The sequence below is a fragment of the Acanthochromis polyacanthus genome, chromosome 19 (genome assembly GCF_021347895.1).
Source record: "Acanthochromis polyacanthus isolate Apoly-LR-REF ecotype Palm Island chromosome 19, KAUST_Apoly_ChrSc, whole genome shotgun sequence".
Lineage (NCBI taxonomy): Eukaryota > Metazoa > Chordata > Actinopteri > Pomacentridae > Acanthochromis > Acanthochromis polyacanthus.
This window is the reverse complement of record NC_067131.1, coordinates 27,723,908-27,733,543: the sequence shown is the minus strand read 5'-3', so window position 1 is coordinate 27,733,543 and position 9,636 is coordinate 27,723,908. Positions and strand designations below refer to the sequence as shown.

Below are 9,636 nucleotides of genomic sequence, written 5' to 3'. Positions count from 1 at the left end.
TCAGCCCTTCACCTATATTCTTCTTCAACTGTCCTACTCTGCTAATATTTCCATTCATCTTTCCCCTTTTTGCACTTCTGCTTTCCTTTCCTTGGTCTCATATCCTGTCCTTTCCTCTCCCCTTCTCCTTTTTCTGTTTTTCTGTTCATTCATCTCCTGTTTTTCTCCTCCTTCTTGTTATTTGCTTCTGTCATTCCCCATTTGACTGTTTTGTCCTTTCTTCTTTCTTGTTTTGTTCTTCTACCGCTCACTTCTTCAGATTTTTCCACTTCTTTTCCTGATTTTGTCTTCCCTCTTCTTTCATCCTTTCCCCTCGTCTCTTCACAAATCCTTTCTTACCTTTGCATTTGGCTTCTTTTTAATTCACCTTTCATTTTTTATCTCCCATCTTTCCTCTTTGCTCCTTCCTTTTGTTCCTCACCCCACCCACTCTTCGTGTCTGACACCTCGCCATGATAAATGTGTGGCCTCTGACCTCCAATCCTCCTGATGCCCAAGCCTTGAAAAAGCTCAATCTTTAATCACCAGTGCTGCGTTAATATGTAAATCATACACAGCCACATACACACACACAAATATACACAATCACGCACAGAAAAAGTCCAAAAAGTTCACTTTTAATAACTGCTGCTGCGCTGAATGTAATATAGGCCTACCAACCCCCTGCCTAGCAGACACACACAAACACACACATCTCCTTCATGAGTGATTACATTATGTCTGCTCACTAATGATGCTGGTGAGTCTCGTGTTTCTTCTTGGATAAAATTGATAGGAAACCGTACCTGCCCCAACACTTTAATGTTGTTAAAGCAGCGTAGGTGAAGCTCATCCACTCCTTGTTTTCATTTAGCTGGGGATGAGTTTTGGTGGTGGGGGAGCGGAGGAGGTGGGGTAGACATCATAATCAGACTTTATATCAGATGGCCAATGTGTGTAGTTTAGATAATAGAGGAGCGGGTGGGTTGGGGGGTCTTAATTGCTGTGACAACAGAGTAGGAGTGAATTAGATGGGGCCCTAACCTCCAGGCTGATAATAGTGCTCATAATTGAATGCCATTCAGTTGTACAGACACTAGTTAAACAAGCAGCCCAGTCAGAAGAGAAGAGAAGAGAAGAGAAGAGAAGAGAAGAGAAGAGAAGAGAAGAGAAGAGAAGAGAAGAGAAGAGAAGAGAAAAGAGGAGTGAATTGTACATAAATATACAGTGAAATACATGCATAGTGTTTCAGCCAACCTTCATTTTCAATCCTGTTCTACATTCTACATTTCTGACAACACCAAATATATACAGCTGGAATTGGAGCATTGTTAGTGGAGACACAAAGAGTAGAAAGTAGAAAAGAAATGGTAAAAATGTGCTCTACTGTGTTTGTGGATATGAAGATCATTAATTGAAATGACTGGAGTTCATGATTGTACTAGCAATTAAATATGAAGTGGTCTTCTGTTGCCTTCTTCAGCTGCGGTGTCCATCCTGGACTTGTAACCCTGGCCATTGATCTATGGATTCCTCTGCCCAGCGTTGTGATTATACAACCATATATTCACTTTAAACTGAATCTGCTTCAACAATCATCCATCCACCTGCAAGTCATGGTTTCACATAACCCTGGTTGGGAGGCTAAACAGGTGCTACACCTTGCCCAATTAGGCCATCGGACGGACGGCGCGCCTTACACCTCCTTTTGCTGTATTAGTGCAGAACATCGACACCAAAGAGGACGAGGCAGCCAGAGAATTGAAAATGATAGACAGGACTGATATGATGGCTTCACATGGAACAGGCAACAGTCACAATTCAGAGAGCAAAGATCTGAGAGAGAAATGATCACCTACGCTGAATGGCATGGCACTTGATTGGAATTCAAATGTCTGCATTCCTTCTTTATATATTCCTGATTTCTGTCCTCACCATCACTGTTTCCATGTTTAAACAGTGTTTGGTAATGAACTGCACCCTAGCTTTCATGTGTCTTAGCTCTACTGTGTTACTTTCCCAATGCGAAGCCTGAATAAACCAAATGAAGCTCTGAGCATCAGGCCATGAAACACTTTGCCACATTCACTCACTGTTTGCATGCTAAACTGCACAAAAAATCACAATAGGTTTACTTATTCTTATATGTGCTGAAGTGCCTTTGCACACTTGTGTCCATATACTAATGTACATGCTGAAAAGCCAATAAATGAACCAAATGATGGGAACCAACAGTGAATACAACAGGCCTAAATCTAAAAATACTGTACTATATTTACAGAAATGTAGCACGCAATTCGAAAATCTTTTACTACCAGCTTTAGATTATGATGCTTTTTGCTTTGAATGTGGTATTTTGGGTAAACATGTCCAATACTGGCATCTGGAAAGCCACAAAAGGCTGCTTTTGTTCATATATTAGCTGCTGCATCTTGAAACATCCACACATTAGTATCACATTATTGGCTTTTTCTATGTCAATTATGCAACTTTTTTTTGTCTTGTGTAAATCTTATCCTGCACGCCAAATCAAGAAAAACAAATCACCCTGCACCTGCGTCTTGTCATTAAGGAACCATGATTATAGCATTTATTAGATTTCAGCGCCACCGGAGGATGCATGCAAAACCACAACACTGGCATTAAGCAGAACTTGATCCAGCTGTCGGTATGCTCTTTAGCAGGTTTTAATTGGTGGGGACCAGGAGAGAGAAACGCAGCAAAAACATCATTACAGGCTTAAACTACCACAACAGGGTATTGCTGAGATTTAATTACACCTGACTATTGTTTAATTTGCCTCTCAATGCTTCAATTAAGAAAAAAGGGAATGTGAGGGTTCAGGTTTCAGGCTCATCTGGGCAGGAAAGGAGAGAGTTTCCCCAGTGAAGTTCATATAACATCATACAGCGGAGATCAAATGGATTTGTCATCGTTTGACTAATGACAGGAAAGAGGAATAAACCCTATTAGAAAATCATCAAGAATCCCTCTGTCTCTGCTGATTGTCTTTGTGTGTGCTGTGTTTCTGCTGTAGAGAGGCCTCCAAGCTGATGCTGATGCGTTTACCGTTATATTGAATGGTGAGGATGATGTGATCTGAGGTTGATGAGAGCCAAATATAGCTAAATCTCTCCCTGTCTTCAGAAGGAATGTACAGAAACTCCTAGAACCATTTCCCTTATTAGTTTTGTAGTTATTCAATCTGTATCGCCTTTTCTTGCAAATAATATCCTTAATCTGTATCCAAGGAAATGTTTAGGCTGTAAATTCACTGAGGGAGTAACAGAGAAACTTTTTCCTCAGCGATGTGGAAGTCAATCTCCAGGAGAAGACGGAGGGTGCAAGACTCTGCATTTTCAGTTCCAGATCCTCAGGTCACTTCACAGTTTTTCTAGTCAAATGTTTGTTCTACTCAGAGAGTGCTTTGTTTTGTCATTTTTTTAGAGACTGACAAGCCAAAGCATTGTGACCACTTTGGTCTCATATTTCGTGGGTGTCTGTGCTTGCCACCAAAACAGCTGCGACCCATTCAGACATGGGTTCTACAAGACCTCCCTTGTGGTATCTGGTACCAAGCCACTAGCAGCACTCCTCTAAGTCCTGTACTTCAGAGGCAAAGCAGCAACTGATCTGACTTGTACCGGTACACCCTCCATGACCCTGACACCGGTTCATGGTTCGTCAATGACTGGACCGGTGTGAATAGATACTCACTACTGCTGGCACTACCATCGCCACAAGCCTCGTTTTCTGCAGATGTTCTGACTCATCAAAGGGGCTCTAGTCTACATCTGACAGTTCCCCCATGTCCAACACACTGACTACAGTAAATATGCAGTTTTTAAGCTTTAAAAGAAGACACCAAGCTTGCAGTAGAATAGATATGAATGCCCACCTTACCCATTCAACAATCTGATGCAACCCAGCGTACAATTATTAGCCCGTAGATTAGGAGTCATGAGCAGGAAAGTTTAGAATCTATGGGTTAGGTACTGAAAGAGAGGCAGAGAAGTAAGTTTGATGGAATTTATAGTATAATGTAAAGACAGCAGGAGTTTCACTGGAGGGAGATGATGCTGAGAAGAGGCAGGACGAGGACCAGTATGACTGAAGCGCTAAGTGGACTGACAGAGGAAGGCAGGGAGCGCTTGGTCGAGCAGAAAGCATAGCTGGCTGGTTGCTTTGTGCTGGTTGTGGTGTTGGTTGGAGATCTGGACATGCTGACTGGGTAACGGAAGGGTCATTCCAGAACTGGAGGATATTTTACGTCCCACCCATCAAATTTCAAATAATGCATGTAGAAAATACTAAAACATGCGGCTGTTGTGTGTAAATGTAGTTGTACTTGTACCAAATAAGTCTGGAGTTCTCATTAAAATACTGTTTTTCTTTTGTCCCACCCTCCGATGACCACACTGAATCTCAAATAAAACAGTTGAAATCAAATTTAAATGTCCTTTTTTTGTTTTTTTTTCCATTGATGTCTCTTGTAATTGTGAGAACATTTTTTATATCAACATAATATTTTAGATAACAATTATAATGCATGGAACGTGTCTCCCACAACATGTTTGCATAATCTTTTAAGTTGGATAGAGTAAAGCTGTGTCCTCTCTTCTATTTTCAGATTTTCATAACATTGTCAACCAGGGGCAATCCTAGGATCAGAGGTTTAAGAGTGCTGAGCACCCAGAGGTGCCCAGCCAGGCAAGATAAACTTCACTGTTTAGTACATTTTAACACAATTTCATTCCCACATTTCTGAAAGAAAAGCATAACACTTTTTGAAAATATCTGCGACTAAACCATCCAATCTGATTAAGGTTATTTAAATGCTGAGTCACAGCAAAGGAGGAATGCACTGGAATCATAACAGAAACATATCGTAACCCTAATTTCTAGGAAAAGACGACTTATTTAGATACAGCAGCTCCTCAACATACACATAAACGGCATGTATGTTTCTGGAGTAAACCAGCCAACTATACTGAGTACCAAAAACACCAAAAATGGACCTTGGACTGATTTTTTGACTTTTATTTGAAATGCGATGCACAGCTTCTCTTTGCCTGGTCTGTTCTCTGTCATCTCCCAGAGTCTCTCCCTGTTCTTCTCCTCCTTGTATAGTGAAATTAAGCAAATAGTAAAGCATACAGATAATTAGGAAAATGTAATGAAGATGTCCTGTTTAAAATGAAGTCCAATGATATCTGTTAAGTGTGCTTCTGGAAAGCATTTAATGTGGGGAGAGCACATAACTTCCATGGCACATATGTAAAATTATGTTGTGAATGGAAGGCTTTTCTTTGTCAGCTTAACAGGTGCTGTTTTGCATGCCACTATTCTCTGTTTGTTTTCTTACCTGGTTCTTCCTGACCTTGCACGCTCTCCTCTCATTCCCCTTTTTCATCGCTCCCTCTTTGAACTGACAATCTACACAAATAGATTGTATTCAACTAGATGAAAAATTACATAAATATGAAAAAATACCACTAAGAATATGAATAAATAACATCCCCTCTCTCTCTTTGTACTGTCAACCTAAAGGCAAATAACTAAACAATGTGTTTTATGTCCAATAAGAGATATAAACATTGATACATTGATCCAACTTACAATATTACTCATGATAGATAGACCATCTTACCTGAACCTGGCTCTTTTTTCTTTTGAAAAAAGTCTTATGTCCGTGATGAGGCTGTCTGTGTGTCTGTACACACACAATAGGAGTTACAATGTTAACGGGCATCCAGTCAGTTAGCTAGTCAGTAGCACCTTGGCTTTAATATTAACACATGCACTGACACAACAGCTAGCTTGTCTCAGTCCAGCTCAAACAGACACTGACGACCTGTAATGTTTGCTAGCTAGAAAAAACGTCAGCTAACTCCTACCTAACAACATAAATAATAACCTGTGATTAAATGCAGCAAACATGAGGACTTGTAATGACAATAATGTGTTGGTATTGAGTGGTAGAATTTAAGAATTGTGCCACACCTCCTTGTTTAAATCAGGTACTTACACTTACACCACTACGGCTGTTCAGGTAGAGGCTCGGAACCGTGTTGGGAAAGTTGGGCTGGATCAAACCATTTTTGAGGCAAGATGGCGGGGGGAGGGGCTGTATTTTTGTTGTTAAAACATTACGTGTCAATCAAGGATTGTATAATTTTTACACTTTTCTGGTTTGTTAAAAACAAGACATGCAATACAAACAATATTTTTAAAAAATCTCTCAAAGTTTAGGGGTGCTGGGATTTAATTTAGGAGTGCTTGAGCAACCCCAAAAATGGGCTAGAAACGCCAGCCTTGACTGAATGTCTCACTCTACCTCACATTATCAGACTCATTCTTTGGACTGTTTTCCATCAGTAAGTTTGTCCTCTTGGTCTGCAGTAACAACAAGCTAAATATCTAATTTCTACTCCACAGAAAAAACTAACATTAGCATGGATTAGCAACCCTGTTACTGTGATTAGAGTAGGTTAGCAAACAACAAGTAAAACATGGAATAACTAGAAAAGCACTTGGAGAGCGCAGACCTCTGCAAGGCCATCTGTTTGTCTGTCTGTCTGTTTGTCTGGTAACAGCATAACTCAAAAAGTCATGGATGGATTTTCACCAAATTTTTACAGAATGTCCGGAAGAGCAAAAGTAACAATCGATTAGATTTTGGAGGTGATCCGGATCACCGTCTGGATCCAGGATTTTTTTGAAGGATGGCAGTCATCTCTCAATTGTACATAGTCCTTCAATACTGTTATTGATGAATATGGCGCAGAAATTTTTAAAAGAGAAGATTTATTTTTCAAACATTTTGAAGCCCAAATGTCCTCCAATTCTGGAATGACCTGGAAGAAAAGCTGAGTAAGACCAACAGGTTGCAGACAACAGGCAGAGGAATAGTTCAAACAGCAAGAGAAGACGTAACTGAGGTGGGAATCTGCTGCTGTGTTGGTACCACACTGATGAAATGAACGATATGGCAGAGAAAGGAGCAGAGACAGAGCATGGAGGCAGCAGGATGGAGGCCGGTGGATGAGCCTCAGGTGTACAGGAAACACTACAAACACTGTGCACGGCTGTCTGCGTTTACAACATATGAATGAAATACACCACATAATGTTTGATTTACTGTAATGACATAAGATAGACAGTCTCTGGAGCGATATCTGCACCTTCATGAGGTTGTCTTTTCAGGGGACATATGTTAGCAGGCCCCTTATAACCATTAGTCACTTAACATGTCCAGATAAAATCCATAAGTGACGTTCTGTTTTTCCAGATTGCTCTCTTATTAAGCTCATATTATCTTCAGCAGTGCATTGACATTTATGACTGCAGCGATAGCATGATTGCATTAGATTAAAATTCACGTCCTCCTTGACACATCAAGCAAGGACGACAATACATTATCTCCTTGTAATTTAAGAAGTCAAGAACAAGAATATATCCAGTAGTTCTATTGTTGTCTCATCTTTTTTATGTTTTATTTATGCTGATGGACAGTGTAAGTATTCTGAAATTAAAAAACATAAAATATTGCTTAGAATTTATTGCTATTACACACTGTTTGTACATTTTAGAAGCTAATGCTCACAAGCCTATGACTTTTAATAAATATTGCAAGTTTTGTTGGTATTTTTTGTTGTGGTGGTGGTTTTTTGTTAAATTGGTTTTAGGGAAGACATTTTGGCTTCTTTGTTCTGTCCTAAAATATTCATAGTCAGGGCTGCGGTGTGTCTGCTTGTCTCTCTGCTGTGGCTAAATGTCCTGCCAGATCAATACACTGTGCTCGTAACTTATCAGCAGTCAATATCTTGTGGCTTCACAACAAAGCTTGTGTTAACCTTTTTTTATACTGAGGAAAAATGTCATATGTTATGTCTGTCACATATTTGACTCTCTCATGCACTCACAAAGACATGAACAGGTGAAAACAGCTAGACGTCCAAATGAGAGATGAAGAAAAAAACATTAAATCCTCTCATACTCGCTAATTAGCATGTTCTGTCATTTTTTGTTGAATTTGTGTGCAGAGATCATTCAGTTAACACATCTTAGGTTGCGTTCACAGGTATACTTTTATTTCTGCTAATATGCTGTCTTACCATGATGACTACATAGCTGAACCACACACAAGAAACTGATAACTTATGACTCAGAGAAAGCAGGCTGACAAGCGCATTTTCTGTAATTCTGACTGTTTTTTTCACCATTTTTGACACTTTATTTTGTTCAGTTTGCAATTTTTTCCTCTTGTAAGCTCAGCACGCTCTTGGTTGCCAGTAATTTCTGACTTTTCTTGGGTCTTCCACCTACAGATTTCCCTTTTTTCTGCAGTTTCATACCTCAGTAGACTACAGAAAAAACTACAGACATGGCGATTATGGCTGTTGTGTTGCTGCCCATCCAAAGGACAAAAACACTCACAGATGAGTGACTCCAGTGTGTCTGAGAAGAGACACATACTACACTGTAAAAAAAAAGTTTGTAAATTTTACAGTGAAAAATTGTCAAACCATGACAGTAAAAATCTGTAACCTCTAAAACAATTTAATACTGCTTATGTAACACTGAATCACCATAAATAAGGTAAATAAATAAGGTTTTTCGCTATTGTGATATTAAAAAGGAAATTGCAAATCAATACTGTAATTGATTTGCATTTTGAAAAAACTACAGTTTCTATCGGTCAAATTGCTCTATTTTTATGTTAATAACAGACATATGCTTTAATATTTATGACAGCTACAACCGTGCCAGAGCTAAAAATACATCTATTTAATGTTAAATACACAAACTGTGGTGCTGATAATGGAAAATGCTGAAATATTTATAATAAGCTACACAACATTTATTTTATATGATATATTCATGTAAATTTTCAAGACTTTCAAGACATTTTTTTCTGTGAAATATGGAATGAAGCACAGTTTTTAAACTATAAAATCAAAAATATCAATACATTTTTTTTGTTGCTTCAAATTTTTCACAGTTTGATCTAAGTACTTTCAATATACTACACTTATTATCTCTTATTATCCAAATCTTTGTTGCATTTTGTGAGGGCTTTAATGAATTTAAGCTGTTTGATTCCAACTTCTTGAGAAATCACTGCTTTTCTGTCATTTTTATTCAGCATAAAATAAGACTTTGTAGGTTCAAAGTATCAAGTTAAATCATTCAACAGGCTAAACACGAAGAAACACTGGATCGATCCTGCTGGTTTAAGTCTACGCTTTCACACAGCAGTGCAGACAACGAGCTGCTTGAATATAAGGTGCTTGAACGCTCAGCGCCATGCTTTGCGTCCACCTCCCTGCTTCCTGTGCTTCCGTCTCTGCCGGCTGCTGACTGTGTTCCTGCAGAAAACTCCAGAGCAGGCCGTTAGAGCTGACGTGTTGTCATCCCTGTCTTGTCGCGTCCAGACAAACAAAGACAGAGGATACCGTTGAACAGCTCGGTGGTGATGAGACGCTGGCAGTCTCCTGTCTGTCTCAGCAGGAGCTCAGGATGCAGCAGAGAGCAGGAGCTATATTCACTCCTATTCGCAGTGGCGGCCAGTTGATGGAGGGCCTGTTAATGTTCAGCCACAAACAGGAACTGATGCAGTGCTTCTGCCAGGAAATAAACACCCCTCCATCCCTC

General features: G+C 39.5%; 1 long non-coding RNA gene across 1 annotated transcript; it reads right to left on the bottom strand.

Moving 5' to 3' along the window:
- Window positions 1–5,343: 5,343 nt before the first annotated feature.
- On the bottom strand, window positions 5,344–6,066 carry LOC127531155 (uncharacterized). Its single transcript, XR_007938139.1, has 3 exons — window positions 6,008–6,066; window positions 5,630–5,692; window positions 5,344–5,415 (listed from the first exon to the last, which is right to left on the bottom strand). It is a non-coding gene; the product is annotated as an uncharacterized LOC127531155 (long non-coding RNA).
- Window positions 6,067–9,636: the final 3,570 nt, after the last annotated feature.